Source organism: Melanerpes formicivorus, unplaced genomic scaffold (assembly GCF_026170545.1).
Source record: "Melanerpes formicivorus ecotype bairdi unplaced genomic scaffold, bMelFor1.0.p_v2 SCAF_3, whole genome shotgun sequence".
In the NCBI taxonomy this organism is placed as follows: domain Eukaryota; kingdom Metazoa; phylum Chordata; class Aves; order Piciformes; family Picidae; genus Melanerpes; species Melanerpes formicivorus.
The window spans coordinates 36,233,489-36,260,501 of NW_027142355.1; the positions used below are offsets into that span (position 1 = coordinate 36,233,489).

At 41.9% G+C, this 27,013-nt stretch overlaps 1 protein-coding gene across 3 annotated transcripts in view; it reads left to right on the plus strand.

Moving 5' to 3' along the window:
* The first annotated feature begins 1,293 nt into the window (after positions 1 to 1,293).
* SLC16A7 (solute carrier family 16 member 7) overlaps positions 1,294 to 27,013 on the plus strand; it is an 89,176-nt gene continuing 63,456 nt past the window's right edge. The window contains exon 1 of one of the 3 annotated variants that reach the window (XM_068170385.1): positions 1,294 to 1,624. The gene's annotated coding sequence lies outside the window, so the exon portion shown is untranslated. Of the gene's footprint in view, positions 1,625 to 2,036; positions 2,222 to 23,119; positions 23,134 to 27,013 lie in introns of those variants that run through there. The other 2 variants (XM_068170376.1, XM_068170386.1) reach the window with 2 other exon arrangements.

A 27,013-nucleotide genomic window follows, 5' to 3' on the forward strand; every position in this document is an offset into this window, starting at 1 on the left:
AGACTTTCAAGGCCTGTCTGGATACGTTCCTCTGTGACCTGAGCTAGATTGTATGGTCCTGCACTGGCAGAGGGGCTTGGACTCGATCATCTCTTTGGGTCTCTTCCAACCCCTGACATCCTTTGTGATCCTGTGTGACCAGACACCATGACTGTGGAAATGCTGGGCACAGGCTCCTTTCACACACTTGCACATGAGATGACAGACACTGCTGCCTAAATCAATGCAACGGGGACTTCCATGAGCCGCCCTGGCAGTCATCATCAACATTTGCTCCTAAAAATGTCCCTGGACTCAAGTACATACATCAAGTATTACTTAGCTTATGTGATGTCACCAAAGCAACTCCAAACTGTTCAGTCTGTTTCAGAAACAAAAGCATTTGCTGTCTCTACCAATGTACTACTCAATGCTCCTTTTGACTACAGTGCCAGAATCTGACCAGAGACTGTAGTGACCTGGCTGCTTTACAAACATGTGACAAAGTATTCTCTCTTGAATCTAAAGAACTTGCAGTAGAAACACGATACATAAATTAAACCAATAATATCCTAAAGAAACAAGGACTGATACAATGCTACATTACTAAGGTTTTTGGGTCTGTGCCTTCTAGCTTCAGAATTTTAGCTTAAAACACAAATTAATTCCTAGCACTTCTCACATAAGAACAAGCAGATTCAGAAGCATCGGAGACAAAGAAACTTGATTTGTATGAATTTGTGCTTCAAGATGGATGGATTCTTCAACGTGCTGCAGGTTTTTTTGAGGGGTGCCCAGTTCCTTTTGAGATTATTTTTCATTGTGGCTGCTTCTAGCTAAAGGATTCAAATGTTATTGATGGAAAAATAAGCAGACAACCCTGTCAAGTCCTTCCCTAGCAGCTAACCAAAAACAGAATATCACCAACTAACACAAGGTTTCTCTCCTCTTGTCCATAGACAGGCAGTGTCAGTTCCTAACATGTCTGTAAAGATCCTATACACAAAGCCCTCGCTAAACAAAGCACATGCAAGAAAGATATAAAACCCCAAGCCATGTGATAACCACATTTACTTTTGCACGTGTTTTGCAACACAATGTCAACAACTCTAATTACTCCATCCTCCTCACACTACTTTATGTGTTCCACATATTGTGCAAACTTCACTCATGAGAATAGGCATTAGGGTAAAGGCTTTAATTATGCAATTACATGATTATATTCTCTTTCCCTACAAGATTTTAGCCTTAAGGACAGAATTTCTGGATAAATGAGTGGCCTCTTTCATAAATGTGTTCACGACATACACAAAGCAGCTCTTGTAACTTGTTTATTTTTTTATGAGTGAAAAAAGGGGAAAGGAAGAGATGACCCAGATTTTTAATCAGTAATTGATTTTTGACTGGCCAAATTTCAATGCCTACTTCAGCAGACGAAATTCCCGCGTTTAGTACTACAAGATTTTTTTTGTTTCTTTCCCCCCTCCTGTAATATGAACAAACTGAGGTGCCTTTCTGTAACCTTTCCGTGGAAAGGCGAGTGCACACAGCCTTTATAATGTGAAATATTTGGCATCCTTACTCCTGAAGAGGAGGAGAAGGGGTGGAGCTGAGGATGGACACGTCTTATGCAGCCATAAGCGAGGTGAGGAGTGCGACACGCTGCCAGTGGGGCTCTCTGTGCCCTTCTGCTCCTCGGGAAGCGCACGCTGCCCGGCCGGCGCCTCCGAGCAACGGGATCTCCGCGCCCGGCGGAGGCGGCGGTCCCGGGCGGGCAGGTAGGCGGGGAGGCCGCAAAAGGGAAGGTCTCACGCCTTGTCTCGGCGGGAGCGGGGCCGCGGTGCTGCCTGCCTCCCCGTCCGCTTGCTGTAGGCCGGCACTGCCCGTTCTACCTCCCGCGCCAGCTCCGTCTCCCCGGGCCAGGCGCCGCGCCCCCGCCGGCCCCGCGGAGCCGGGTTGGGCAGCCCGAGAGGCGTCTCCTCCCCAGCCCCCGCCCCCCCGCGCCGGTGCTGAACCGCCTCGGCCGCTCCCCGGCAGCACCCCCGGGACAGCGGCGCCCCATCGGCCCCGCAGCAGCACCCGGCCCTCCCTCCCTGCCACCGGCCCAGGCTCTCCCGCCGCTGCTCCACTGCCGAGGACACCTCATGGGAAATAAATAAATTAGTTACCCCACTCACTCCCGCGGCAGGGAGAGGAGCAGGCGGCAGCCGTGGGATTAGATCCAGCCCGAGCTATAGACCAGGTAACGTAACCTATCCGCCAGGAGGGAGGAGGAGCAGCAGCGAGGCCGCTGAGGTCGCCCCCGCCTGGGAGGGCTCCGGGGAAAGGAGAAGGGGCGGCCGCAGCCGGGGCGCACCGGCGTGGCGCCCGGTGGGCTGCGTGAGGGCGGCTGCCCCGGTGCCGTGCGCGCCGCACCGTCAGTCACACATACACACCAGCCGCCGCCCACGCCGCGATAGATGGACGGACGCCGCGTGGGGCGCAGCCGCTGTCCCCCTGCAGGCGCTGCTCCCCAGTACCAACGCAGCCAGTGCGGGGAGATGTCTTATGCCCCACCGGCCCTGCGGCGAGTGGCGCCCAGCTGCCATGCGGGCGCCTGGCACTGACAGCGGGGCAGGAGGGCGGGCGGTGGGGCCGGGCCAAGGCCGCAGCTTCGGATGGGCGCGGCGCGATCCCGCCCATGTGCCGCGGCGCGCATCCCCGCGGGGCGGCGAGTCGGGGCGACGAGGCTGCCTTCCGCCGCATCCCCGGGAGCGGCGGCACCGCCTGCCCAGCGCACAGCTGCTGTCTGGGGCACCTCTGTTCAGGGGTCCGCTCCGCTAGGAAATGTGAGCGGGCAGCCGCGGGGACAGCATCAAAGGATAAACCTGCTGCTGCGCTTGCTGTCATCAGAAACGGGCCTGCAGAACCCTGATGTCACAGCTCGGTGGTTGAGGTGACCTTGGAGAAGGAGGGTCTAGATGGACCTGCTGCTGCACAGTATCATCTGCAGCACTACTTACCCTAGTATGGGCTGCTCTGCGCCCGACAACACTGGCTTTTTTATCTCCAAACGTGGCTGGCTTCAGTCAGTGATTGTGCACTGAGCTCCCGGTGTAACTGGTTTCAGAGCCGTGAAAATAGTCATTCTTATCGTTCCCAGTACTTGACCTCTGCTAGCACATAGGGGACTCAAAGTCCTTAAAGGTAATGATCTAAGTGCCTCCTTGGTGAAGGGCAACCATCCTGAAGGCAAGGATTTCTCTGTGCCTATGGATACTTCTGTGTCCTGGGTTTGTGGTTGTTGAAGTGACCCCTACAAGACACCGAAGCACTCTTACAAGAGACAAAGTTGCCTTGCTCACATTTCAGAGACCAGTGTCCCATGATACTCCTGGGAGGGTGCATTACCTGCAGAGATGCAGAAGTGGCATGAGTTCTTTGCTGCTTTTCCAGTCAGGTGCATAGGAAAACAACGTTTAGAGATAGCTGGCTTTTTTTAGATGCTACCCTGTGCTTTCATTGAAGGATTCTTACTAAAATTATTATTGAAACCTGTTTTGGGAGAAAGAAGAAAGTTTGAATGAAGCTGATGCCTCATGGAGGAGTCCATTCTTGTTCCATTGGTCTCTATAATAAGCGCTAGTGTTTCCATAGTGACTCATCCGTGGCTCTTGAGTTAATTATCGGATAGTAATGCAATAGGTGCTTGCAGCTTCCATTGCAGGAGTGAGACCATAAATTTAACAGCACACCAGTGAAGCCAACAAAATACTGCCTCGGCCTGGTTTAGATGAGCCATGATGCAGGAGTTAGTCTTCAAGAAAGAAGGATGTGGACTGATACATAAAGAAAAGAGAAAACTGCCAAATAGTTTGAAAAAAGTAGTAAATGCTTTTATGTACAAGCATTAAATCTGGCAATAATGTGTAAGTGATTCCCTTCTTGTTTTTAAAGACAGCTGTGTCCTCTCTCCTTCCATTATTGTCTGCTAACTTTGAATATCAGACTTTAGGATGAGTGTTAAATATCTAGTCCTTCCTCATGGTGAATTCAGGGAAGAAGTTGTGGTCCAGATGTTCCTATTATTTGTATAATTTTATTATACAACTGTAACTCCATCTATCTGTAAGGGCTAGTTTAGTTAGCAACGTGTAAGTGGCTTCAGAGCAAAGCAGTGAATCATTTTGAATGGGCAAGGAGTGGCTAGAGGTTATGGATTTCCATTTATGGCACCAGAAAGTAATTTTGGTGAAGGAAGTCAGCCTTATTTTGTTTATACAATAAAGATGTGGAATAGCCTAATTATCACCTGTGGTTTTGATGGCTGACAGAACACTAAGTTCACATGTTTTAGGGATAGGAGAACTTTTTGGGTTATGTAGTGATACAACTGATCTCTACATGTACTTTGCATGTAAAGGGGGAGAGGGAGACTTTGAAATATTACAGAGGGAAATATCAAGAAATATAGCTAAATATTGTGGCTCTGCAGCTGCAGTGAAGACAGGTGGAATTCTATTTCAGCAATTTTCAGTGTAAATGAATGCATCATTAATAATATATTAAAAAAGTCTCCTTCCAGCTCCTTAACCTAATTTTATCTGTCATTTCTTTGAAGTATACATTGGATTTAAGCTCACTCAGCTTTTGCTACTGCAAAATCCTCATTCTGGGCAGGAAAGAAAAGAGTAGTTCTTGACTCACAAGCTGATGCTTTTCAAAAAATACTCTTCTTTTGATATTCTTCTTACTTGGATTTCTTTCACTAGGTCACACTTCTTGTCCGTTTCTTTGTATATATGTATACATTTTTTCCCCTGGCACCTATTGTTTCTGTTTGTCTTCATAACAGAAAAAACATCTTTCTTTGTTTCTTAAGTAAATTATCTTGTCCACTTTTTATGATGAGCAGGTGGTTTTGTTTCTGGTTATCACTGGACTCTTTCCAGTTCAAGAAAGGAGCCTACAGCTCACCTGATGTTTTAACACCCCCCCCCCCCCACACACACACACACACACCCTATTGCAACATCACAGGACACTTTAGAAGAGTTGCATTTTCTAGACGAAATCTTTGCTAGATGATGTCTGAATATAGTTCTTAATTGTATCCCTTACACCATTTGCCAGAGTGAAAGCTGCCCATTTACTTATGCAAGATCAAGAAAAGAAGAATCATAGAATTGTTAGGGTTGGAAGGGACCTCAAGGATCATCTAGTTCCAACCCCCCTGCCATGGGCAGGGACACCTCGCACTAGATCAGGTTCCCCAGAGCCACATCCAACCTGGCCTTAAAAAACTCCAGGGACGGGGCTACCACCTCCCTGGGCAACCTGTTCCAGTGTCTCAGCACCCTCATGGTGAAGAACTTCTTCCTAACACCCAATCTGAATATACCCATTTCGATGTTTTTTCCATCCCCCCTAGTCCTATCATTACCTGACACCCTAAAAAGTCCCTCCCCAGCTTTCTTGTAGGCTCCCTTCAGATACTGAAGACCACGATTAGGTCTCCTCAGAGCTTTCTCGTCTCCAGACTGAGCAGCCCCACCTCCCTCGGTCTGTCCTCATAGGAGAGGTGTTCCAGCCCTCTAATGATCCTCATGGCCCAAGAATGTTCTTGGGCTAATAATATGTTCTGTTAAATAAATTTAATACTTCAAGGTTGATCTGATTATGAAAGTGTAATTCTCTTTTGGTTTTTATTAAAAAAGGATTGAGTCTTAGCCGTTAATCATTGATAAAGAATGTTTCTGTGTCTGTTCATGTAATGGATATGGCCTAATGTTTGCACAGCATGAAGACGTTGCTTAGATAGGAAAATAGAAGCTCTTTGACAGTTTTATGTGTCAAGTGAAAGCAAGAAATGGGCTGTGTTCCACATAGGCATCTCAGTTTAAGCCTGCATTCATTGACTTGAATGTATTTGTGAGCTGTTTTGCCAACCTTCATAATCTTAGGGTGAATCTTGGAAGATTTGAGGGAAAGTTTGCAGTATTCAGACAAAAGTAATTGGGATATAGGAATAGGGAGGTAATATTCCATGGCTTGGGGAGTCAAAGATGCTGGACCAGCTGGGGAGTTCTATTTAGCTTTATGATCTATCACATATTTCCAGTATTTCTCGTGGCTCTTAGAATGGCTTAGATTGGAAGTTACCTTACAGATCATCTAATCTAAGCTCCCGACCATGGGCAGGGATGCCTCTCAACTAGGCTTGTCTGCTCAAGGCCTCATCCAACCCAGCTTTGAACACCCCCAGGGAGGTGGTGACACCTGCAGTAAGGAGTCTTATAATCAAGCAATCAAAATAATAGAATAGAATAGAATAGAATAGAATAGAATAGAATAGAATAGAATAGAATAGAATAGAATAGAATAGAATAGAATAGAATAGAATAATAAACCAGGTTGGAAGAGACCTTGAAGATCATCGTGTCCAACCTATCAACCAATCCAACCCACCTAAACAACTAACTCATGGCACCAAGCACCCCATCAAGTCTCCTCCTGAACACCTCCAATGATGGTGACTCCACCACCTCCCCAGGCAGCCCATTCCAATGGGCAATCACTCTCTCTGTATAGAACTTCTTCCTAACATCCAACCTAAACCTCCCCTGGCGCAGCCTGAGACTGTGTCCTCTTGTTCTGGTACTGGCTGAAAAATACTGTTAAGCTTCTATTGAAAAGCAGATGTCTAGCTAACTAGGTCACGATGGTTGACAAATAATTAGAGTCTCAGTTTGTTTTTGTTTTTTCCCTGTCATCTCAACGTTTAAAATTCATAGTATTTGTGTTGGGGAGGTGACAGTGGGGAGATTCATCACTATTAGCTAATTCTGTTGTTGATCATATTTTTATTTTAAGTTTATGCAGTGTCTTTAAGTAGCTCCTTTATATATAATCTTCCAGGTCAAGCCCCCAGTTAGATGCAAATCATTTTAATTTTTATTCTGGGGGGGCACTTGGTGCTTTCCTGTCTCATGGCACTGGCAGTAATATGTAAATCACAGGTGTGCCTTATGCACACTTACTGATAAACACTGAACAAGAATTTCCAAAAGGATATTAATGTAACTAGGGCAATAAAATTTTCCCAAAATTGGAGGGGAAAAAATTAATCAAAAAGAATGGAATCTTAGCATGATACACTCTTTTCCTTTGTATTATTAGACTTAAGATCTTAAGAAATGGAATTAAGTCACAAAATCAGGAAACACTAGAACACAAACTTAAACAGGATTTTTTTAGGATCTTTTTTTAATTTAGCTGTTCATGCATTTTCTTTTGTGTGTCATGATTATTGGACATGTATTTCAGTTCCACTCAAGAAGAAAGCAGTGCTCACATTAATTACATGAACTGTAAAGAACTGGCTAACAACTTTAGACTCTAGGAAACTCATTTGTAAGTCAGCTGTTGACAAACTGCAGAAATCCCAAACATTGTAGAAGTTGGAATATTTGCTAGTAGTTGTTTGACATGTTTTCCTTATGGTTACTAGAGGGCTGGAGCACTTGTCCTATGAGGACAGACTGAAGGAGTTGGGGCTGTTCAGTCTGCAGAAGAGAAGGCTCCGAGGTGACCTAATTGTGGCCTTCCAGTATCTGAAGGGGGCCTACAGGAAGGCTGGGAAGGGACTTCTCAGGATCTCAGGTAGTGATAGGACTAGAGGGGATGGAGTGAAGCTGGATGTGGGGAGATTCAGGCTGGATGTGAGGAGGAAGTTCTTCACCATGAGAGTGGTGAAACCCTGGAATGGGTTGTCCAGGGAGATGGTTGAGGCCCCGTCCCTGGAGCTGTTTAAGATCAGGCTGGACGGGGCTCTGGCCAGCCTGATATAGTGTGGTGTGTCCCTGCCCATGGCAGGGGGGTTGGAACTAGATGATCCTTGTGGTCCCTTCCAACGCTGACTGATACTATGATACTGTGAAAAAAATAATGACAGCATGTGGTTTTATTGGTCAAAGAATAAAGTTCTGCAGACTGGAGCTGTGCAAATGTGCAGGATTGTTTAAACAGTGCTTGCTTTCTTCCTGAACATTTATACCCTCCAAAGAACACTTTACAGTTGTTGTGACAGCAAGCTTGGTAGTTATTTCTCTTTTATCTCTCTTTAAGGTTTTCCAGTGAAGGGCTCAACTGTAGGTGATGATAAAGCTGCTGTGGGAACATTCAAAAAGCACACTGCACAGAAGACAGCTCAGAACCTTCTGTATTTCATATCCTCTCTTATCTTTATATATTTTTAAGCGTTCTCATCCTTTAGAATAGCTCATCTTTCCACATCTGGTAGCGGCTTCAGGCATGACCGTTGTGTAATGCCTTTCCATCATATGGCCTCAGTGATAGCAAACTGTTGACAACACTCCTGAGTTTGGCACTCTGGCACAGCACATGGAGTTGTAGTGGCGTTCAAAATATGTCTGGCATCAAAGAATAGCTCTCTGTTGTTACTACAGCAATGGAAATGGCAGTGCAATGATGTATGTTGCCTTTTGCATGTGTTGTGTGCAATAGAAATTAGTAAAGTTAGTGACAGCATTACATCATCCCAAGAGATAGATATTGAAGGGGTTTTTTTTGCATTGATATAGATTAAAATCTTAACATTTGTGCTTGCCACTCATAACTTAGACACTCTTACAATCAGGCAAAAAGGAGGCAAAAAAGCTGGAATCTCAGTTTGTCTCTTGTGTTAGTTTCAAACTCATAGTGTCAATTTCAGACTTGTACTACTCAGTGGGGTTTTATTCCTGAATTCAAGAAATACTTGAGAATAAATGTATTTAAAGTACTAAAAACATGTGAAGAAACAAACCAAAAAGAACTTGCCATTTCTGTGCTGTCAAAATATAGCAATTTTTTGGGGAACAAAATCACTTCCTACTGTAATCAATTGGATTAGTATTGCATATAGAGAAATGTGCTCACTCGTAGCATAGGCTTTTGAAATCAGTTGCATTAGAGTGAGTTTTTAACATCAGAAATTAAGTATTTGGCAGTTAAAGTTAGAATTTTTGCAATGACACAGGACTGTGTTCAAACTACCAGCTAGAACAACTTGGCTTCTGAGAGACATGGCAGCTTTTCTCTGCTGACCTTATTGAGAGATGGAAATTGGAAACCTTAAAATGTAGGCTTTCTCAACAGCTTGCCGTGCTGTTGAATTAAAATGCCATAGGAGCTGCAATTACAAAAATGAGCTCCTGTAGTTTGTGTTCTTAATATGATTCTCAGGGCAGGTTCAAAAGAGAAAGAAAAAAACCCCAAACAACAACTTACTGATGCAAATAAACTCCCCATGGGAATGTAGGTGTCTGATTTCTTAATACTTGAATTTTATGTGTTAAATTGCTTTGCAATTCTGCCCTTGCTGAGTATACTCTCCACTGAAGAAATGTTTTCTGAAAGTTAACTGCTTTTGTATGCTATGCCAGGGATGGGTTTGGATACCGGTACTGGACCCTGTGTTCTCATCAGTGTCTCCTGCTGATGTTAGAATGGAAACCAGAATGTTATAAACTGCAAACTAAAACTGAAGACTGGTTTTGGAGTCAGAAAAATATGTTGCTAGAACAGGCAGTGAAGCAGGTTGAGCAAGGAGGTTGCATCTGGGAGCAGGTGGAGTGAACAGAATGGACTGTGGGGGGAAATTGGTGCTGGAAAGAGAAGAAAGCAGTGGGCCTACCATCCCATTAGCAAAACCATTTTAAGACATACATCTTTATAATAATTTGTACATAAACTAAAAGCTTCCTTTCTGCCCTGAGGAATTTATAAGATCTCTGCTCATTGTGTCACATGGAGGTCCTAACTCCCTCTCTTCCATTAGTGTGCCTCCTTCCCTTCTCAACAACATTACAAAAGATGAATCAATGGACTCAGCAGCCCATGATTAGAAGCCACAATGACAGATTTTTAGCAAGGTATGAAAAAAACCCAACTTGCATATTTTGAGACCTCTAGGTTATATATTTAACGAAAATAGGTGAAAAAATATGCCATAATAGCCTGTATTTACAAAGCATAAAGCATGCATTGTATTTGTAAAGAATAACAAAAAACAAGGTCCTGTTTTCTTGTTCTTCTGTAGATATAATTGTTGGCTAGAGGCATAAGGTAGTTTTTGTTCTCATATTTTTTCTGAGGTAGTTATCAGAAAAGAGATGTTTCTCTGTAGTTATGCTGGATATGGGGATGCTTTATTTCAATTTAGCTTATTCATACATAACAACATTAGAGCATTGTAAGAGGCGTGCATGGCATGTCTCAGTCATAGCTATATTATAATAGTGAAAGAGGTTTATAAGCAAAACTAATGAATATAATGGCCAAAGTCATATGAAGCTGAGATATCCAGGAAGGGCACTTAAAACAAAGCACTATGGTATTTTCTCTCAGTCAAATAATATGTCAGTGTTGCTTGACTGTCATTTCTTCTGTTTCTGTGACTCCCAGTCTAAACTTAACCCTTTTGTGCAGTCCCACTGAGTGAAAAGGGTTTACTTGTGGTCTACACTGAGAAACGGCTTCTCAGGACCCACTTAATTAGCCTTTTGGATCGCTTTCTTTGACTTACCTGATTGATCTAAATGGAAGTTATTTGTCATAATGATTATCAAAATCAATTCTTTAATAATGATCAATTATCTGTTTCTAAATGTGTCCATCTCTTTCCCTCCTTTCTGTGAGACCATTTTCCTCCTCCCTATTTATGAGAATAAAAACAAAAAAAAGGAAGGTAAAAGAACAAGTTATTATTCTGCTCTGCTTATCCTACTGACATTCTGGGTTTTCCATGCTCAAACTGGAAACTGTCAAAGATATTCTCACTTTTAGGACAGCTTTTATATGGCCATAGATGATGCTCCTCCATAGTAACCAGTGTTTATGGTTTGCTTATCTTTTTTTTAAATGCTATTTTTATCTTTAGAGTTACAAATGTTTACATTCTTAGCTTTCTGGTTTTGTTTAATTCTGCTTTTCTTGAGTTATTAGGGTAATGAAAAAAATGTAGTCTGAGGAAAATGACAAATGGAGAAGGTGGAACAGGAGAAGGGCTGGAGACCATCTGAGAAAATGGTATTTTAAGGAATTTCACAGTGGCAAAAATCTTCAATCTGGCAGAAGTGGAATAATGTGACATGTTTTCAGTCAGTGTGTTTTAGTTGTCTTCAGGTTTTACTGTTTTTGAGAAAGGAGTAGAGAGAATGTTGACTTTTATTCTGTCTGTGTGCTAACTGTAGACTATAACAAGGTTTTTGTTGTTGATGTATACTTGTGTTGTCTGATCACCAAATGGGTGTGCAGTCTTGGCAGTGCTGTTGTGTATAGCAATGCATCCATCAAGCAAGAAGCTAATAAAAATATAAATATACAGTGTGATATGAGGAAAAAAACCAAACAAGAACAAACAAAACAATTGAGCAATACAGTTTTGAAACATTAATATTACAATCTTGGACATAAAAGGGCAGTGCTGAGTTTTATAGTCATTGTATAGCTGGTGGCTGAGAATATCTTGACTTCCAGAAGTACTTTGCAAACAGTGTAAAACACATTTAAAACATTACACTTAACACTGTAAAATTTATTTTAAAGACTAAAAATATAGTTTATATTTAATTAAGTAATGATGGCCTGTGGCCTCAGTGAGAGCCAATGTGCACTCCTGTGTATGGATTTGTTCAGATGCTTTAGCAATGAATGGGCAAAAAGGAGACTGTTCCTGACCTACAACTTGGGTAGCACCAGGAAGCCACATGCCAGCCTTTGGTCTGCTAATGCATCCTCCTGTGTGTGTTTGTTAAGTTGATCTGCACCTGCACGGACGACTCCCTCTCGTGTGTCATGATAAAGGAGCTTGGACTTATGACATATGAATATATCATATGGACATGGCTGTATCTTCTCATACCCACATGCATAAGGGAAAGTTGATAGAATAGAATAGAATAGCATAGCATAGAATAGAATAGAATAGAATAAACCAGGTTGGAAGAGACCTTCAAGATCATCGTGTCCAACCTATCATTCAACACCACCCAACCACCTAAACCATGCAACCAAGCACCCTGTCAAGTCTCTTCCTGAACACCTCCAGTGATGGCAATTCCACCACCTCCCCGGGCAGCCCATTCCAATGGGCAATCACTCTCTCTGTGTAAAGCTTCCTCCTGACCTCCAGCCTGAACCTTCCCTGGTGCGGCCTGAGACTGTGTCCTCTTGTTCTGGTGCTGGCTGCCTGGGAGAAGAGACCAACCTAAACTGAGGGGCCCAGAACTGGACACAGTACTCGAAGTGTGGCCTAACCAGTGCAGTGTACAGGGGCAGAATGACCTCCCTGCTCCTGCTGGCCACACTGTTCCTGATGCAGGCCAGGATGCCATTGGCCCTCTTGGCTGCCTGGGCACACTGCAGGCTCATGTTCAGCCTACCATCGATCAGCACCCCCAGGTCCCTCTCTGCCTGGCTGCTCTCCAGCAGCATATTCCAATGGCCAATTACTCTTTCTGTGAAAAACTTCTTCCTAACATCCAGCCTAAACCTCCCCTGGTGCAGCTTGAGACTGTGTCCTCTTGTTCTTTTGGTGGTTGCCAGGGAGAAGAGACCAACCCCCAACTTCCCTTGAGGTAGTTTTAGACAGCAATAAAGTCTCCCCTGAGCCGCCTCTTCTCTGGACTAAGCACGCCCAGCTTCCTCAGCCTCTCCTCATAGGGCTTGTGCTCCAAACCCCTCACCAGCTTTGTTGCCCTTCTCTGCACTGAGCTTACTTTTCAATTATTATACTTAACTTGTCAGCTTAATAGAATAAGATTCTTACAGAATACTGAATGATATGTTTTAGTGAAGATCCAGAATATGTTTGCAACCTTAATGAGGTAGTAACAATATTTTTCTTCCCTCCCCCCCCCCCCTTTTTGTTAAATACCTCCCCTTCCCCCCCCCCCCATTTACTAGTTTTATCCCAGGTATATAAATACAACAGATTTTGTATGCAGCACAATAGTCTTATGAAACCTAAATTAGCCACCTAAATTAGGATATTTAATTTCAGTGTTACTGGGTCCTGGGTAAGTAGGATGTTATCTTTTAATAACCAAAGCTTAAATTCTACCTTCGAATCAATCCTCTCTTATAACTTAACACTTGTACAGGATGAAATCAGAAGTTATAGTTGTATACTGAACAGCCTACTTTATAGGTACTGTCAACAGCAGTTACAGTTGTTTTAGAAGCAGATAATCTTACATTCTGATGGAGTCTGAAGGAAACATCTACTTGCTTCTTATTATTGCAGCTGAATTTACCTAAGTGAGAAGATAGTTTTTCTAAGAGAAGTTAAGTGTATATATACAAACACAGAAGGTGATACAAAAAACCAAGAGGAAATATGCAATTTGCTGCATGCTAGGAGATAAAGTAGGGTAAACAAGAAAGCACTGGGAAAATAAGTGCTAGTAAATTGGTTTAATGTTTCATGAAGTTTTAGTGTTGCAGCATGTTATTTCCAGCCTCTGTTAATCTGCCTTGAGTACCATAGATAACATAGTTTCATAGTATCATAGTATCAGTCAGGGTTGGAAGGGACATGTGACTGTATTTCCCATATTATCCTTTTGACTCCTTTGGAACAGTTCTGTGACTAGGTGCATAGAAGGAATAGTGTGTAGTGATAGATAAAAAAATAACAGCATTTCATACAAGGAGAACAATATGAGAGAAAGCATATTTCTGAAGGAGGGTAACAGGCATGTTGGTGGTATAGGATTGTGAGGAGATGTAGATTCTGGACTGAGTCAGAGAATAAAGGAATTATATGGTTGGAGAAGACACTTAGCTGCCATATCTTTGAGCTAGTATGTGAACTGTCAGAAATGAGTGAATGACTCTTTTCTCAGCATTTTATGGTAAATTTAGCCCCCTAGAGAGTGATAGACTCCTGTAATCGTGTAAGATTTTATTCATCCACCCAAAGGTGAGGAAAGCTGGTTCTATTTGCCATTACCAAGTGGCTAAGTTTGTTTGCTTCATAGCTATTCTCACTGCTCCAAAGGGCAGTTTGAGCTCTTTGGTCAGTCCCTGCTGGGTTCATTAACTTTGTGTGTTTGTTTGTATTACCCCATTGAGAAGGGAATGGTTTGTATTTGTGTTCTTTAAAGACTGGACCTGAATTATTTAAGCAAACCCCACTGAGCAGGGACCCTTTGGTATTTAGATGACCTCCTGCTCCCAGGTCGTATTCATCTGTTCCTCTGACCTTGCCAGAGGGAATCCCTATTTACTTTTTCATTTGTTATAACTGTTTATCTGGGCCCTGCTGGTCACAGAAATGGGATGCCTACTTTCTGCTGCATATGGGAACCACGAGGGACTATCACATGTCATAGTGAGAGAAAAGCTTATATAAGATGGGGTTTGATTTATTATTTTTTTTAAGCACTGGCATTAATTTCAATCCTAAAATGCAGCAGCATAAATATTAGAGCAGATTGGCCAGCTCTGTTGTAGACTATGGGCTACCTTTTGAAAGGCAATTTGTGTTCTGGGCCCCTCAGTTTAGGAGAGATATTGAGTTGCTGAAACGTGTCCAGAGAAGGGCAACAAAGCTGGTGAGGGGTTTGGAGCACAGCCCTGTGAGGAGAGGCTGAGGGAGCTGGGGAAGCTTAGCCTAGAGAAGAGGAGGCTCAGGGGAGACCTTATTGCTCTCTACAACTACCTGAAGGGAGGTTGTAGCCAGGTGGGGGTTGGTCTCTTCTCCCAGGCAACTAGCACCAGAACAAGAGGGCACAGTCTCAAGCTGCACCAGGGGAGGTTTAGGCTGGATGTTAGGAAGAAGTTCTTCACAGAAAGAGTGATTGGCCTTTGGAATGGGCTGCCCAGGGAGGTGGTGGAGTCATCATCACTGGAGGTGTTTAGGAAGAGACTGGATGGAGTGCTTGGTGCCATGGTTTAGTTGATTAGATGGTGTTGGATGATAGGTTGGACATGATGATCTCTGAGGTATTTTCCAACCTGATTAATTCTATTCTATTCTATTCTATTCTATTCTATTCTATTCTATTCTATTCTATTCTATTCTATTCTATTCTGTTCTGTTCTGTTCTGTTCTGTTCTACTTCTAGTTGTTACCATCTTTAAAACCCCCATACCCCACACGAGTGAAATGGCTGCTGTAGCGCTACAATGAACATGTACCTTGATATGAATCTTTTACCTGTACTAGCTAAAAGTGTTGCGTTTTTGTCAGATGGACATATGCAGAGTGTCATGAGGGAGGTTGCTTAGTCCAGAGGACACAAAAAAGAGAAGGGATCTATAAGGAAAGGTGTTGCTGTTACAATATTGTGTCCAGCTGGGAGTTGCGTTAAATCTATCTGTCTCCTGAGGAGCCTCACGTGACAGTGATTTCTGCCCATAAAGACAAACCTAAACCTGCTTTTGCCTGGTAGAAGCTGCAGTCAAGAGTTGATCCCTCAGGAGTGAAAGCTTCTGCCAGAAAGACACCAAGCTCCATCCTTGAAATCAGTATGGGTTACATCTCCCTCATGCCTTTAAAAAAAATTGCTTCATCATTTCCTGAACATTTCTTATCACTATGCTTATGTTCTAGTTTGAGGCTGGGCAGATCCTCTGTTGCCCCTGAAAGGGGCAAGAGAATGACACTTGCACAAACGGATTGCAAGTGATGGAAAGTTTAAATGGAAAAGCAATTAGTGTTTTTTACAGAAACTACAAAGCGTAGTGGCAAAGAATCCTAAAGCATACAGAGTCCCTTACACTACACCCAAAGGCCTCCCAACACTTCCCTTCTTCCCATGTGAGGGTCTACACAAACCCCCCCCAGGGCTCTTTCTTCCTCCTACCCCCCCAGGCTGGCCAGGTCTTAGACTGCGCCCCTCATCTTCTCCTGGCATTAGGACTGGACAGACCTAAGAGGCCTTCAGATACTCCCCCCCCATTACCCCATAGGAAGCATCTCCCATGGGATCAGAGGGGGAAGAAAGTGGAGAAGAATGACTTTGCAGATGAATTTATAGGGCACAGGATTTATGGGTATGAAATATGCTGTTTCCTGTGTCCACCTTACTGGGTTAGACACTTGGAACACTGGAGGTGTAACAGCAGGCACCCAGCTTAAACTGCCACAGCTTACATGTTAAGGTAAAGTATACTCATGTGTAACTGTCATATTCCCACTATAACGCACACCCACATTTGTTGCTTAATTGTTTTAAATGCCTCCCTTAATTGTGGTCCAAATCTGGCTGAAAAGCTGAATGTACCTCTCACAAGTATAACATGTATTTAGTAATTTATATATTTCTATGTAAATCATAAGCTTTCAAGACAATCTTGCATGTTCTTACAGGCTGAAACCACGTATTTTCTTACTTAACGCAGTAGTTGTGCAACTACTAAGATTTGCTAAGGTAAAGGCTTGAAGGCTTTCACAAGATATATACTCTTAAAAATTAAGATGCTAGCCCAGGCAGTAGTTACATTCCATTCAAGTTAATTTTCCTTTTCACTTAGAGTTTGCAATGTCCTCATAGCAGTATCCTCTATGTTCTGAAGAACACCCTTTATTTTCTAGTACGGAGTAAGTCTCATGTACACACTCGGTTCCACTTAGTCTCACATACATTCTCTGATCTGGCTAGAAAAGAAAGTATTTTTATACTCTAAAAAATGCACTTACCTAGAATTTGTAAAAACAAAGGAAAGCATTCAATGTGGTGATCTAAATTGATTCAAGTAAAAGAAAAATTACCAACAGGTATTCGTAACTGAAACATTTTTTGTCTTCCTAAGCTACTGCAGTGTTTTAGAAAAGGAAGAATGTTGATGGACAAGCTTATTCTTCTTCATTTAAGGCATTAGGTGATATTAACATGATCATGGCTTATCTCTGTCTTGCTAGAGCAAGCTTGGAAATTATTTTGAAAGTGTTTAATTCTTATATTTTGTGTATGATGATCTATATATTCACATAGATATATTTAAATACAAGGTAGGGAGGTCAGCTGAAGGCAAACAAAGGCACCAGAGGAAACATGAAATATCAGTCTTGTGGTAAATAACCTTTAAGCCGGTTATGGCATATGTTCTTCTTGCCTTAGACATTGTATGCTGGTATGTTTTTGAGTTACTAGAGCTGTTAGAGCAAGGAGGGTGAGACAGCCAGCCTTTGCTTTTGGAGAATTAGGGAGGAAAAGTGGAAGGAGGGCATACTGCGGAGCTGGCTGAAGCAGTAGTGGGCAGACTAAGGGACTGGTGGGGGAGCATGTGTTTTCACCATAGTACCATTGCAATGAGCACTGAAGTACAGGTGGTGAAGAAACTACAGATAATTCTCTTTAGCCTGTGTGCTTATAACTTGTGCACAAAATAGTTTTTAGCCCACCAATGCGTCAGACTCTGAAGGTTGTAGAAAAAGAGGAGAGACTCAGTGCCATTCTGGAGACAGCTGAGAAAATCTCTGTGTTTCACATTGCTCAGGTACAGAAGGTCTTGTCCTGCTGCTCTGCATTCACAGTTCCTTACGGTCTTCTCCATTGACTCTCTACCATCCCTTGATATTAATCACTGCAAGAGTGTTTACAGGAGAATCAGGCAAGAACTAGTACAAAAAAGCTGCGTGTTAGGCAATGTAACGTGCAACAAACCTCTCAGAACTGCATTTTCTTCATACCTAACACTCAAACTTGTGGACTGTCACACCCTATAGCATATCTTATTACTCAAGCGCTTGTGTATCTGCAGTTACCTAAGCCAACCAAAATTCAGAGTTGAATAATAATGCTTATGAAATAAATCACAGAAAATAGGGTTTTTTTTTTTGGTGTGGTGTGGTTTTGTTTTGTTTTCCCTGCAAACATTTAAACACACAGTACCGAATTCTTGAGTGTATTTCAAAAGATGTGACAGTATGTCTGGCAAACAGTTACTGTTTTTCTGATCAGCTGTGAGCAGTTTCTGATCCATAATCAGTAACTGCATTATCAAGAGACAGGCCTAGCTATTTTCTTGCCTTGAGTGGGATATATAGTGCTGCCTCTCCTCCAGCATTTGCAAGAAATTGTATTTAATGCCAGGCATGTTTATAGAATTTTAGAACGTCACATATTCAGCTATTATGAAATGCAGTCTCACAAAATACCAGAAAAATGTGAGACAAAGTACTTATACATTATAAAAGTGGATGTCTTGCTAGCAATTTAATGAGCGCTGGCACAAATTGGCTGTAAAAATGCTGCCTCGCCACTTCTGCAGCTCCGGGCAACTGTCCAGTCTTTACATAAGGTAAGCTGCCCTCTATGGTGTTCTGTAAGGAACTGAACATTGTTTGAATTGAATGGTTTATGCAGTGGCTTAGTTGGGTAAATGGTGAATTAAAATTGCACATATGAAATAATTCTCTTTTGTTTTCCTAACAAGGCAGAGATTTGCTTCTGCTGTGTAAAACTTAAAGATTTATCTTCAAAAAGGACAATATCAGTTGCCAGTGTTAAGTACAGAAAGCATACATCTGTGCCCTCCATAAATTTTCCACTATGTAGTCCTGCACCTGGGTTGGGGTGCTCACTGACACCGATATTGGCTGGACAGTGACTGGCTTGAGAGCAGCCCTAAAGAAGAAGGACTTGGGGTTGCTGGTAGGTGAGAAGCTCAACATGAGCTATCAGCATGCACTTGCAGCCCAGAAACCCAATCGTATCCTGGGCTGCATCAAGAGAGTACAGCCAGCAGGTTGAGAGAGGTGATTCTCCCCCTTTACACTGCCCTTGTGAGACCCTACCTGGAATACTGCATCCAGCTCTGGAGCCCCTATTACAAGAAAGATATGGATGTGCTGGAATGTGTCCAGAGAAAGGTCACAAGGGGGCTGGAACACCTCTCCTGTGAGGGCAGGCTGAGAGAGTTGGGGTTGTTCAGTCTGGAGAAAAGAAGGCTCTGAGGAGACCTTACTGTGGCCTTGCAATATCTGAAGGGGGCCTACAAGAAACCTGGTGAGGGACTTTTTAGGGTGTCTGGTAGTGATAGGACTAGGGGAAATGGATCCAAGCTGGAAGAGGGGAGATTTAGATTAGCTGTTAGCAAGAAGTTCTTCACCATGAGGGTGGTGAGATACTGGAATAGGTTCCCCAGGGAGGTGATGGAAGCTTCATCCCTGGATGTTTTTAATGCCATGCTGGATGTTGCTCTGGGCAGCTTCATCTAGTGGAAAATGCCCCAGACCATGGTAGGGGGCTGGGAAGTAGATGATGCTTGAGGTCCCTTCCAACCCTAACAATTCTGTGATTCTCCCATGGCAGCCACAAAAATATTCCTAATGCAATATTCCCAAATGGCTTATTTTACAAACACTGCAACAAAATGCAAGGACTGCAGTACATGCTTTTCAGAGACTCATTACTCAGCCAAGCTGAGCAGAAAAGATTGCAAAATTTCAGATTCCAGCACTACACTGTTAAGCTGTGGATCTATTTCAGAGAAGGAAAGATAAAAAGAACATTCTTAGAACCCAGAACATATATTTTTTGCAGTTTCTTATTTTGCAAGACTTAAACAAACAAGAAGACCCTTCTCCTACCTATCCCAAAACACTTAAGATTTAAAAGCACTGGATTAGAAGAAAGAACAGGGTCACTATGTTCAGTTCCCTGCAGTATCAAGAAACAGTATTAGGAACATACAGGCCTATGTTCATCCCAGAGTTCCATAGCATTGGTGTCTGTAATTGATCAAGTTATCTAGGCTCACTTTATATAATTGATAAAGGCACTTGTAGACTAAATATCATTTCATTATTGCTTATATATCTAAAGCAGCTCAGTGAAATATGTCCCAGAAGTCCATTTGACTGTAAGCAGAACCTATGTATCCAGATCACATGCAGTGATTAGCAGTGTTAATATGGCTGTGATGAAGCTCTTCCTTAAATCACAAATCATGTAAGCCAAATAATATCTCTCAGGGCTTTATTACAAACTTAAATCTTCTGTAAAATAAGAAAAGCTAAAAGTAGAAGAAACAGGAGAAAATGTCATCCAATATCTGAGGTATTGCAGGGGATTAGACCCCCCCTAAAGAATAACATTAAGAAAAAAAAAAATCACAGAACACAGTTTGTGACAAAACCTCTGTTATTAGAACAAACTTCTGTGTAGCTTCAAATGCTATTGCCACAGTTAACTTAAAGCATTCTTTCAAGAACACCAACATCTTTGGATTCTGACTGAAGGAAAAACCATGCTGTAATATTAACTAGATCACTTGGCCTGTGTGCAAAAGAGATTCTTAGTATTTTGTTTTTCAATGTCTATTAATAAACAGATGTTGTAACAGATGCTAGTGAGTAGAAGAATTGAGATAAAGTACAGAACAACATCCAAACTAAGTGGTCATGGGGAACTTACTTTAACTGTAACAGTTTAAAGAAGAAAACCTCAGCTTTCTGGTGTCTGGCTCTCTTCCAGAAAGGAATGGTTAAATTTAATAAGCATGCACTTATGTATGAGTGGGCACCAAGGTGCACTAAAGCGACTACATCTAAGCACTTATCTCAGAGGAGCTCTGGAGTAGCTGGATTTGTATTATATTTAAAAACCCATTCCCGGTGTTACTGAAAAAATGCACTGCCAGCTTAGTTTCATATGATGAGTTGAGTAATAGCCCTCGTGGTATCTATACTTTTTTACTGACAACAGTCAAAGACAATAACAACTTTTATTTTTGTCAGGCTCAAGCTGACAGTGAACTGCAGGCCATCTGCTTGCCACTGGTGTGCCCTTTGCCAATTAGCTCTGTCACTCAGAAGCACACTTTAGTATTAGTTCTGACCTCCTATTCTACCTCATGCTCAGTTCCCTGAATTTAGAAAATTGGCCTCACTGTAGGCACAAATTTAAGCCCTTCTGTTTTCTCTCTGAAATAGATGGGCAAAAGGCAACTGTGGTCGTCCAACATCATGACAAGCTGGTTGATGTGCTGTGCTTTACTCACTGATGTTGACCATAGAATCAGCATCTCTAGAGGACAGCTGTGTGCTCACCTTCTAAAGACACTGCACTGGTACCTGTTATTAATCCCTCTTTCTGTGGCTGCTTTCTGTGGATGCAGAAATCTTGAGGGCAGAGTTGATTTTTCTCTTCCCCTGCCCAGGATGGGGATCCTGTGGAAGGAAGGAAGGTCTCTAACACTGAAGGGCATGGCAAGGTGGGGTGGTTTTGCAGACGCAAGTGAGAAGCTGTACCTGGGACTAAACATAAGTTGTAAAAATCTAACAGAGGGTGTCCAGCATGAACAATGCCTCACTTCCTATTTCTCTCCAGTAATAGGAAATATGGTATTGTTGTCCCTGCAAAGTCTCTGTCAGAGTTTGGCAACCCATGTTTATTTCCTTTTCTGTCTTCTTCTTATGTGCTTGTGTCAGCAAACGTTCCCTTCCTGCTGTTGTCCTCAGTGCTTGCAAACACCCCTTACAAAAAGTCCTCTCCACACTTTAGCACTAGAGGCTTACCTGCTGCTGCCACGTATTATCTCCAATATATTTCATCTGTCCCAAAGGAACCATTTCAGATTCAAATTAAAAATATTTCAGACAGTGCAGAGATCAATTAAATGATAATATTTTCTCATTATTAGGCTGGTCTTTTTCTTTAAGCAACTCTCATATTTGAGAGTGCTTCCAGTAGTTCTAGAACTCGTTTCACTTTCATGAAAGATTGCCACAGGTCTGAGAAAGGCAGATCGCCATCAGCATCATTATTTCCAGATAAATGAAAAAATTAATTGAGAGAATTGCTTCTTTCCCTGTGAATATTCCAAGTGGTGGGCAGTGTAAGTAACAGCAGTTCATAAATTCTGTCCCAGTGTCTGCCTAAAATTGCCAAACAAAGCCCATTTAAGAGCTTTGAGTCTTTAGTATCAGTGGCACGGTGAATATCTAAGACAAGAAAAAGTTTTTTTGGCCAGAATGTTTCTCCATTTTATTTGGCTACGCAGTTTCACCCCCTTCCAGCATTTATTGGATCGAGGCAAGCGTGATGTGTGAGAATGGTGAAAAATAGCGATTGTGAGGACACTGCACCTTTTGGTTTGCTTCTTTAACAAAGCAGTTAAGCTCATTTTTGCAATTAGAAAGATGAGGGTTTCTAGGTGAGCTGTGAACTTGTCATAGCATTTTGCTGGGAATTCTCGAGTGAAGTTATGATCTGGTCCAAAGTGTCACTTGCCTTTTATATATGCATTTATTTCATTATTGGTACTGCAAATGATTCATTGTTTTTTCCTACCCAAAAAAGTGGTGAGTTGTTGCAAAATTTAAGAAATAATGGACAACAATTTTTTTTTTGGAGCTGTGGAGCACATTCTGCTTTATCTCCAGCAAAATACAGCTTTTTGAATAATGTAGTGGCTAGCATTGTTTATTAATACAAGGAAGTTTCTAATTACTCTGTAAAGCCTCATGTGGTATTTTACGATGGATGTTAATGGAGCAGACTGAAAAAAAAAGTCAGCTAATTGCATACTTATTGTTAATTGCTGGACAATTTTGTTCAAATGAGAAAAATACTAGACTTTTGCACCATGTGAGCTGCATCGAGTGATTCCAGTTTTGCTGTTAAGATTTTGCCGATGGTCTTTAGAGCATTGTCATTAAAGCTTTATTTGTTGAACAAAATCATGTTAATGCTGATCTTAACTTTATGTTTTAGAGGGCAAGCTCACAATCAGCATCTCGGTACATGCTGAACTCCAGGAGCATTAGGCACAGACTATGTTCAGGTGTCCCTAGATATTAGCACTCATTTTGAAGGGTATAACATCCAAATGCGCTTCCGAATGTGCACAGAGGATAAGGAAAAGTCCTGCATGTCAGACAAAGAAAACCTAAACAGATGATGTAATATTCATAAACCAAGGATCCCCTTCTGTGGGATGTTGTTCTATATGTTGAGCTTCACCATCATCTCTTACGCCTCTGAAATTTGAGATGCTTGTTGGTTTGGCAATTGGTCACACAAAATAAACTGTCCAAACATCATGTGTGGTAATCAGCCAATCAGATTTCCAAAGAGTCTTTATATGCTCAAACTGAACAAAGGCTTTCTATCTACTAAATTCAGATTATTGTCTTGGACAGCATCTCTGTGCCAGGTAATGTGCTGTTTTTCTCTTTCCTTTTAGCTGTACTTACTCACAATAGGTAGTTTCATATGACTCTGTTAATCCATGCAAAACTAATTGGCTAATTAAATGCAAGACAAGTCAGTGCACCAGCACATGTTGCACAATATTTGCTGTTGGCTTTTTAATGATTATCTAGCATGTATTGATGGAAAAGTGTGAAGCACTTAAAAGAAGTATTCTTGCACTTTGTCTGCTCCTTGAAAGTTATAACAAGGATTAATGACTCGCATGGTGACATTCCTCAGTCTTGTCAGGCTTTTATAGATTTGATTGACTTTTTTTTTATTCATATATTTTGCCAGCATTTCTGAGAAAATAAAATTGTCCAAAGATGTGTCTTAAAGAGAAACTTTAAAGGGGAAGTGTCAGTGTAGCCCAGATCAGATTTCAGGGCTGCCGGACATGAAATGTGAATCAGTTAGGGTGTGCTGGAAATGGTGCCTCTGACTTGGATTGAATCAGAGGAATGATAGGACACTGATAAAGAGTACAAGCAAAATGTTTGGCAGAAAAAAAAGCACCAAACCACACCACTTTTAAGAGGCTCAAGAAACTCAGCCAATGTGGAAAAAGATAAAATATTTGAAGGCATATTTGACTTAGCTGAGGCAACAGGCAAGGTAGGTGCTTGCTGCATAAGCATGTGTGGGAATGAAGACTAGAGTCAGAGTTAACAAGAATTAGTCTCACATGTTCTGAAGTAATGTGTAATTTATAAATACAATATCAATTTTACTTAGACAACCAGTCTTCGTGATAAACATTTTATTTTCATAAGGATTCGTGAGGGCAGCAATAACATTATCCCCCTGCATGAAACCAAGTGGTGTAATTCAGCCTTGCTGAGCACTTAAGCAATTGGCTCTTCTGCAGTGTGAGAGATTTTTATACTAGAGTGAGGGGTTACTTTAAAAGCAGCAGTGTGGGTGTATATTGCACTGACAGGAGCAGCTCTGTTTCAGTCTTTCACAACCTCAGAACTCAGTGTCCTATGCCTGATTTGAGCTGTAGGCGCTTTGAAATTATTAGATTCCTTTGACTGAAGCAAGTGCAAAAGTAATTTCCAATTCTGTTTTTTGTGTTCAACAACTCCTCTAAACCTTCAACCAACTTAAACAATTTTCCCAATAGTTAACACACTAGCAGTTTTGCAGTGGCTGATTATGCATAAACGAAGTTTACTGAGTTTATTTCACGGGGATAATCTGTTGGTTTGTAGAGCTGTTTTGATCATCCTTGTTACCAAAGTTTAAAGCCTCAAGGTCTAATTCTTTGCTTACTGAGCTCAAAACTGAGTGCAAAGCTGTCTTTGACTTCACTAGAGCAGGCTGATGGCTCAGAGGCCAGGATTTTGGGCTGTCATCTTCACAAGTCTTCGGACATCAGAAGCACTGTAATGACTTACCATATAGTAAAGCTGTGGACTTCAAAGAGTCAAACTGCAAAACAGGAAATTAAAAAACTGGCCAATGGTTGCAGTTTTCATGTGTATTTCTGATTCATAATTTTTATATCTTTGTATTTTTTCATTTGTATTTGCTCATTTTATGACTCTCAATAAATCCATCTGAAATGTTATACATAAATTATTCATGAAAAGAGAAAATATTGGGGAGATAAAAAAAAAACCCAAACAAAAAAACCCCAACAAAACCCAAAACAACAAAAACCCATAAAGGTTTTCACCAGCAACTGTGACTTTGTATACATTCACATAGTCCCAGTCTTGTGGAGAACTGATCTACTGTAACACTCTAACAGTAAAACCAAACCAAAACAAACCCCTCTCTTGTTAGTAAAAGCAGATGACAGAAAAGTATTCCTGCAGGGTAATGATAGAGAAGTCTCCAAATCCTTACACAGAGGAGTCATGTTTGAACAAGTGATTTTCTGTGTGATGCTGCATGCAATGTTAGAGAAGTAACCCTAACCCTAACCCTAGATCCGTCTTTCATTTACAAACATCCGACCACAATATTCCCATTCTTAAGGGGACAGCCTCAAACGGTCACAAAATTTGAGGAAAATTAGTTTTGTTTTACTTTCCCTCCTAAAAACCTCCTCAGCACAAGGAGATGCTTCTTTATGGTGAGAGAGACAGAGCACTGGAACAGGCTGGCCAGAGTGGTGGTGTAGTCTCCTTCTCTAGAGACTTTTAAGACATTTCTGGATGCATTCTTGTGTGCCCTAGGTGATCCTGCTTTGGCAGGGGGCTTGCTCTCAACAGTCTCTGGCGGTCCATTCCAACCCCTAATATTCTGTGATTCTGTGGTCCTGTGATTGTCACACAAAACTGATTTACCCATGCAATTTCCTATTCCCCTAAACAGCTATAAGATGGAAAGAAATTAAAGGGAAAAAAAAATCCAACAAATCAGTCGGTTGCTTCTCCCCAAAGTCACAGAGAAAGATTGTGCTTGACCCATGTAACTGAAGAAAGCAGGAGACAGAAAGATGTGTTTGATGTAGTTATACACATTATAAAGCAATCACTGCAAGATGTTTAAACACTGCTTTATGGTGTTTCCACTGAGATATTCCATTAGTGTGTGATGATAATGAATCATGATTACACTTCACTGAGAGCTCTTGCCATGACTGCATACCTTTCTGATTTTTTTGTTTTTCTTTGTGTGCATTGCACATGTAAAAACGGAGAAATTAGTTGAAGAACATAACTAGAAGAGAAACACCAAAATTATAATGGTTCTTAGAAGTGGACAAACTTTTTAACACAGTTTTATTTATTTTGTCAATACTAATTTGTTTGAGCTAGAAGTGCAGCTTTAAATATAGTCTCGTGGGGAATGTCAAAGAATGCCTTTAAAAATGTCCTTGGGTGGTATATATGTGTTGATAACAGTGGGGTTTTTGAATCTTTTTTTTCCCCACTTTTGTAGACATTGCTTGTCTGCATCAGCTAATTTGAGAAAGAATATTTTCAGCTAAAGAGGGATTGAAGCAAGATAAGTGCTTCTTTACTGGTAAAGCACTGAACATTTATAAAGCATCACAGTTCAGCTGGCAGTATTTCTCCCAGATTTAACTCCTACATGCTCAGATATAAGTCTTTAGAGCAGGGAAAAGTGCCATCTGGTGATTCAAAACAATACAAACTGATGTAATTGGCCTGTATATGAGAAATGGAACTGGTCATCAACATCATGTCAGCTGGCTGTTGATCAGCACATCCAGGTCCCTTTCTGCTGAACAGTTTTCCATCCACTCAGCCCCAATCCTGTAGCATTACATGGGCCTCTTGCAGCTTAAGTGCAGGACATGGCACTTGGCCTTGTTGAATCCCATACCACTGCCCTCAGCCCATTGATTAAGCCTGCCTAGGTCCTTCTGAAGGGCCTTCCTACCCTCTAGCAGATCAATACTCCCACCTAACTTGATGTCATCTGCAAACTTACTGAAGGTGCTCTCAATCTCCTCATCCAGATAATTGATAAAGTTATTGAACAGGAGTGATCCCAGCACTGAGCCTTGGATAACACCACTAGAGACTGGCCGCCAACTGGATTCAACTCCATTCTCTGCCACTCTCTGGGCCTGGCCATTCAGCCGGTGTTCATTCTGCAGAGTGTATGCCCATCCAGGCTAGGGCAGTCAGTTTCTTCATGAGGATGCTCTGGGGAACAATATCAAAGGTTTCACTGAATATTTATATGCATTTATAAGATCCCCTCTCAGACTTCTCTTTTCCAGGTGTCTCAGCCTCTCCTTTTAAGAGAGATGCTCCAGTCACCTAATCATCTTTGTGGCCCTCCATTGGACACTCATTATCTTTCTGTCCCTCTTGAATTGAGGAATCCAGAACTGGACACAATGCTCCAGATGTGGC